This window comes from Colobus angolensis, unplaced genomic scaffold (assembly GCF_000951035.1).
Source record: "Colobus angolensis palliatus isolate OR3802 unplaced genomic scaffold, Cang.pa_1.0 Scaffold21, whole genome shotgun sequence".
Classification (NCBI taxonomy): Eukaryota; Metazoa; Chordata; class Mammalia; order Primates; family Cercopithecidae; genus Colobus; species Colobus angolensis.
This window is the reverse complement of record NW_012115266.1, coordinates 5,263,623-5,270,178: the sequence shown is the minus strand read 5'-3', so window position 1 is coordinate 5,270,178 and position 6,556 is coordinate 5,263,623. Positions and strand designations below refer to the sequence as shown.

Sequence of the window (6,556 nt, the reverse complement as noted above, 5' to 3'; positions counted from 1 at the left end):
CCGAGATCGAGCCACTGCACTCCAGCCTGGGCAACAGAGTGAGACTCTGTCTCAAAAAAAACAAAAAAGAGGAAAAAAAAAATCAAGAAAGGCCTGTACCCAGCTATCCTTTATTAGGCACCATGTGCCCTGGTCCACTGTTAGGTCCGCCACTCCATGGCCTGGCAGTCCCTACTGGAGAAGCACTCTGCAGTTTAATCTGTGCGTTGCAATACTCATTATAACCCCAGCAGTGCTCATAATAACAGCGCTCATAACAACCCCAAGTGTTCTCTTCACTATACAGCAGTGAACAAGAGTGAAGAAGCTTCGGCTCCACCAACTGCATGAGACTCAGACACGGCACCGTGATTCCATTTACATGAATAACAAATCCAGACAAAATGCTCCCAGACTGTTTGGGGCAGTGTACAGGGTAGTAAATCCCAGAGAAAGGAGAGGAAGTGATTACCATAACACTCAGAACTGTGCTGACCATGTGCGGGGGGACCTGGAAGGGCACATCTGGGGGCTCTGCAAGGTTACATGGGGACTCATTGTAAATTCTATGAATATACATGATACAGTGATGTTTTATACACACCATAGCGGGAAGAGTCCCACCAGGGCCACCTTGGGGAAGGCAGTGCGCGCCTGGGATCTGCAACCGTGTGTAGAACGCTGGCACCCAGGCTGTGCCCTCGGCCCAGGACAGCGTCCCGGCCCGGCCAGACGCAGTTCTAGACGGCCCGGGGAAGGCGGACCCAGGGGCTGCTCCCCCAGGCCTTAGGAGCAGCGCGGTGTGGAGGGTTGGCCCCGCCCCGCTTGGGAGGGGTGCCCGGGGCGCCCCCTGGTGGTAGCCACCGGGAGTAAGTCTTGCAGAAGACGAAGCTGTCCTCGCCTGCCCCGCGCCTCGCCTCGGTCCCCTTCCTGCATTTTTGCCCCTGGCATCTTCCTCCTCCAGTGCTCACGACCTCTTTCTGGGGTTCACCTCAACAAACGCCGACCTCACACCCACCTCTCCCAGGGAGGCTTTCCTCCTCCCCGCCTGGGCCCTCTCTGAAGTTGGTGTACAGTCAATCTGCACAACCTCTCAGGGCCTCTGTCAGCGTCGCGGTTCATACACGTGTGGTGTGGACGATGGGACAAAGACAATACTACTGAGGCCTCCCACCGCCAGCTCTGTGCTAACCGCCCCACTGTGCCCGGGCTCCCTCCCTAAGCAGCTTTGCTCATGCACAAGGCCAGTCCTTCCGTGTGCATTTTATTAGGTGCCTCGTTTGAGTCTCTGAGGCTATAGGAAAAAAGTCAGTGGCCACCACTCCTGGGGGCTCTCAGGCTGGTGGGGGAAATAGCCCGGTGTGGGTGATGGGGTGTGATGGGGGCGCTAACATCACAGCCACAGAGCATCCAAGGAACCAGTGAGTGGGGTAATGGGGGGTGGGGCGGGGGGCCAGGCAGGGGTCCGGGAGGGAGTGACCCTTAGGCAGGTCTTGAGGAGTTCTGAGAGGGGTTGGAGGTGAGGCCCATGCCAGGGAAATGTGCATGGGCCCAGGGCCTGCTGGGTGAAGAACACAGGTCAGTGGGGTCAAGGAGCCAGGGGGAGGGTGCTGGATCTGCCTTGCTAATGTGTTGGAACAGGTCTCCAATAGCCCTGGCAGGCCTTTGTGGGATCACAGTGCTCTGCAGAGGCAGATGCAGGAGGACCCCCAGGGCAGGGTGGCTGCTGTCTGCACCCCTTTCACCCTAAGCCAGTGCTCTGGGTCTGAGGCCTGACAGCCCCAAGGGCGTTAGAGTCCAGGGCCCCACCATCCAGCCCATGTATCCTGAACACCTACTATGCTGGTGGGTGGGGGAAGCAGCCAGGGAGGATGAGTAAGTCGTGGACCTTGCCCTCAAGGAGTCTGAGACCAGCACAGGATTAGATAAGCACCCAGGGCTCCTTAACTCTGCAGGGAATGAGATAAGGGTTGTGGGAGAGGCCCACAAAGTCGGGTGCGGGCAGAGGGGAGCAGCGCCTGCACAGTTATGGGCCGGTCTGCAGGGAGGGCTTGCTGAGCCGGGCCGTGGCAGGGGCTGATGGGGCCCAGGGATTCAGAGCAGCCAGGACAGCATGAGCAGAGCTGCCTGTGGGAAGGGGAGAGAGACATTGTCTTAGGGGCCAGATGTTTGCCGGCTGCCTACAGTCCCCAGAAGGAGAAGGTCCAACTTGCTCTGTGACTTCAGCAAATGTGCACCCTCTCTGAGCCTGTGTCCTCCCCTCCCAAACAGGTTCATGATGGATGCCAGGAGGACCAGGTCCTGGATGTGCGTGCCCAGCAGAAAGAAAGGGCTCAATAGCCAACGCCTATTATTAAGCAATTTAACATTTATTCCTAGGTCTCTATTTCCCACTTCACAAATTTTATGTTTTAGTACCAGAAACCTTTTTATTCAAATGAAAAATTCCAACAGGGCACAGTGGCTCATGCCTGTAATCCCAGCAGTTTCGGGGGCTGAGGCAGGAGGACTGCTTGACACCAGGAATTTGAGACCAGCCTAGGTAACATGGTGAATCTCTATGAAAAATACAAAAATTTACCAGGTATGGTGGCACATGTCTGTAGTCTCAGCTATTTGGAAGGCTGAGTTGGGAGGACTGTGTGAGCCCTGGGAGGTGGAGACTGCAGTGAGCTGTGATTGTACCACTGCACTCCAGCCTGGGTGACAAAGCAAGCAAGACCCTGTCTCAGAAAAAAAAAAAAAAAGGAAAATTTCCTCAGAACCCCGTTGTATAAGAAACAGGTGGGGCTGGGCACGGTGGCTTATGCCTGTAATCCCAGCACTCTGGGAGGCCGAGGTGGGCAGATCATCTGAGGTCAGGAGTTTGAGACCAGTCAGGCTAACATGGTGAAACCCAGTCTCTACTAAAAATACAAAAATTAGCTGAGTGTGGTCGTGCATGCCTGTAATCCCAGCTATTTGGGAGGCTGAGGCAGGAGAATCACTTGAACCCGGGAGGCAGAGGTTGCAGTGAGCCAAGATCGCATCATTGCATTCCAGCCTGGGCAACAGAGCAAGACTCTATCTCAAAACAAACAAACGAACAAACAAAAACCACAAAGAAATAGGTGGAAATGAGGCTGCTGTGGGAGGTGGGACAGGGGTGGGGTCAGCTGTCTTGTCCTGGGTTGGCTGCTCTTCCTCTACCAGCAGCTGGGGTCCTGGGCCCTCTTAGGAATCCCAGGGGCTGGAGAAGCTGCTCCACCAACCACAGGGCTGTGCTCCAGGGAGATGAGACTGGCGAAGGAGGGGAGAGCAGGAAGCAGATGGGGAGGCTGACTCAGGGCCCCTGTCCTGGGTGGGGGGCTCCAGCACAAACACTGGGCCCAGAGCACTCAGCCCCCCTTGGCCACACTGTGTGTCGGTGGGTGCTTCCTCAGGGTGCAAGACGGAGGCTCAGGATCGGTTCAGCAAACACTTACTGAGTATGCACCTGGGCTGGGAACTGAGCTCACAGATGGGGAGAGGAGCGAGACACAAACAGAAACCAGCGCCAGGGCTCTGAGACGGCAGTGCTCTGGGGCAGCACAGCGTGGGGTGCCCAGGTGGGGACTTAGAAACTTCAAGAAGGCCTTCTGGAGGCAGCAAATGCTTGGACGGAGCTTGAAAGGGTTAGTGAGCCTGGCAAATAACCTAGGAAGAGTGTTGCAGCCCAAGGGAATCGCATGGGCAAAGCATAGAGGTGCTGCAGGGCAGGCAGGGCAGGGGTGGGACTGAAGCTGTTCAGGCTCATCTCGGGGAATGAGACAGAGGGAGGTGGGACCATGAGTGCTGCACTGGGGTCGCAGGGTCTCCGCTGACTGCTGGACATCCCCAGCCCGCCCCTACCCCTGCAGGTCCTGGTGGCTGGCATTGAGGCGAACATACCTGTGACCTATGGAATTGGCAGCCAGAGGGGAGACGAGAGCACTGGCTGTCAATTCATAGGTCAGAGCCCTGTGCACTCGGTCTCAGCAGCCCACCGACAGCCCTCCACCACCCGCTACCATCTGGCCTGGGAGCGTCGCCACGGTAGTCCTGGCTGGTCTGCTGGGCAGCACCTGCCTCTCCTTCTTCGTGGGTACCGGCCCTCGCCCCAGATAACAGCAGCCCCACTGGAATCAGCGGGCACTTCCACATGGAGTTGCTGTTACAGGGGGCGGGAACCAATTGGAGGCTGGGGCCCTGCTTGGCATCCGCCTTGGGCAGGGCTCTGGAGAGAGTCCCACGCCCGCTCACCTGGGCGCCCCAGTCTTCGTGGCCCCAGGTCCATGGTCTTTTCACCGAGGCTTCTTATCATCCGGGGCCACACCTGGCGCCCCGTGTGCTGCCAGCACTCCTTCCTGGGCGAAGTCCAGGCTCAACCCCAAATCGGCCTCATAAAGCCGGGAGCGGCTCCAATTTACAACTCCTGGGCAGCCTTTGCCCCCTCTGATGACCCCACGCCCTCTGTTCCCAAGTTATTTTGTTTCCTTGTTTCTTTCCCAACCAGAGCTGGGTCTCAGTTTCAGGTCTGGCCACTGTCGCCTCTGCCCTTTGCCCACCCTCCCTGCTGCAGCCATGGGGCAGAGGGACCACAAGGGACAGCTGGCACTTGTCAATCCCCAGGGATCTCCCAGTGCCCGACCACGTATGGGAAGCTGAAGATGAGACTGAGAAGAAGTGTGGGGGGCTATAGTGGGGGACACAGAAAGAGGGATAGTGAGGCAGAGGGGCTGAGAGAGGAAGAAAAGAGTAAGGCCGCAGATGGTGGTGCACACCTGGAATCCCAGCACTTTGGGAGACCAAGGTGGGAGGATCTCCTGAGCCCAGGAGTGCAAGACCAGCCTGGGCAACACAGTGAGACCCCATCTCTACAAAAAATAAAAAATTAGCCCAGTGTGGTGATGCGTGCCTGTGGTCCCAACTACTCAAGAGGCCGAGGCCGGGGGATCACTTGAGCCTGGGAGGTCGAGGCTCCAGTGAGCTGTGATTGTGCCACTGCACTCCAGCCTCAGTGACAAAGAAAGACCCTGTCTCAAATAAAAATAAGAGAAGCAGGTAGAGAACTGGAAAGGAACAGAGAAAACAAACAGGGACAGTGGATGATGAGGTGTAGGAAGGGGGACGACAAGGAACTGGAAAAGATATAGTTACACAAACCTGCCACAGAACGTGAGGAACAGGCTTGAGCAGTGGCCCGCCTGGAGGGACGCTTAGGACCTCAGTGGCCTGGAAGACAGCAGGGACCTGGGAGCTGGGTGACCTTGAGCAAGTAGCATAACCTCTCTGAACCATTGTCCATACATCAATCAGGACTTATGAGGCCACCCTGCACGCTGGCCTGGACTGGTGGGAAGCATCCGCCCTGGGACCCTTGGGTCTCTCTCTGCTGTGGGAGAGGAAGCAGCTGCTGGCCGGGTCCCTAAGTGAGCCCAGGGCTCTGGGAGGCAGAGCTTCCTCTTGCAAAGCACGTTCTCGTCCCTCCCAGACAGGTTCCGGTGACAGGTGCCAGTCCTGCAGAGTCCCAGCAGGCATTTTGGGAGACTCCAAAGCTTCTGGAGAGAAAGGGGAGCTTTTAGAGTAGACTTGGGCCCTGCCCCCTTTGCCAGTGGTGGATACAGGCCTAGAGAGACAGAGGGGGCCGCCCAAGGTCACAGAGCAGGGCCCCAGGGCCTGTGCTGCCCCAACAGCCTTCCCGAAGTGCCGTCCTCCCTCTTGGGATGCAGTCAGGGTGGGATGGGGGATCCCTGGGCTGGAATCCTGCTGCCTGGGGGAACAGGCCTGCGAAGGAAGACACTGTAGTTGGTGGCTGGCCCTCCACTCAGCCTAGCGGCCCTTCCCACAGAGGCCTGGGCGAGACCAGCCTCCTGCGGTGTGGTGTCCAAGTGCCCTGGCCTGGCAGTGGCAGGGCCCGATCAGGAAGCCTGGCTCCACAGCTCTGAGCGCTGATGCTAAGGCCCCCTCATCCCACAGTGGAAACCGAGGCACAGAGAGGAAGGAGCTTGTGCCGGCCACCCCATGGCTGTCCAGGTCCCTTTCTTCCTCAGGATTGGCCACCCTTCAGAGAGGTGCCTGGGCTCAGGAGCCTCCTAGGACAGGGAGTGTGGCAGGGGTCCTACCACTCAGGAAGCCTCTTACCTGGGTGCTGGGCTGGCCCTCGGGGCACAAGGAGGAAGTGGGGACGCCCTGGGCCCAGGGCCTTTTGAGCCGTTGACCCAGCCCCTGGTGGTGGTTAATGATTATCCCACCACCGTCAATACCGATCACAAGTGCAGTTCGAAGGGCAGGAAGCCCTGGACTGTGCCCGGGCAGGGTGGGGCGGGTCCAGGAAGCATCAGGCTGGGCCCCATCTGCCTCTCCGGGTGGCATCAGCACCCAGTCATCCACAGCACTGTCTCCTCCAGGGCCTCGCCCTCCTGATCTCTTACCAGCTTGCTGCCCCAGGGGTCTGTGGGCAGCCAGGACCCAAGGGTCCCTTGGGACAAAGCTTCTGCTCTGTTCCCAGTGCCCAGATCTCCCCCACTCAGGAGGGGCCACAGAGTGGGGCTGGGGGACCTTTGCTAACCCCAGAGGC

The 6,556-nt window shown here is 58.2% G+C and overlaps 1 long non-coding RNA gene across 1 annotated transcript; it reads right to left on the bottom strand.

The window, feature by feature from the left end:
- Positions 1-4,155: 4,155 nt before the first annotated feature.
- On the bottom strand, positions 4,156-6,159 carry LOC105512194. Its single transcript, XR_001001822.1, has 2 exons — positions 6,121-6,159; positions 4,156-5,877 (listed from the first exon to the last, which is right to left on the bottom strand). It is a non-coding gene; the product is annotated as an uncharacterized LOC105512194 (long non-coding RNA).
- Between the last annotated feature and the right edge of the window lie 397 nt (positions 6,160-6,556).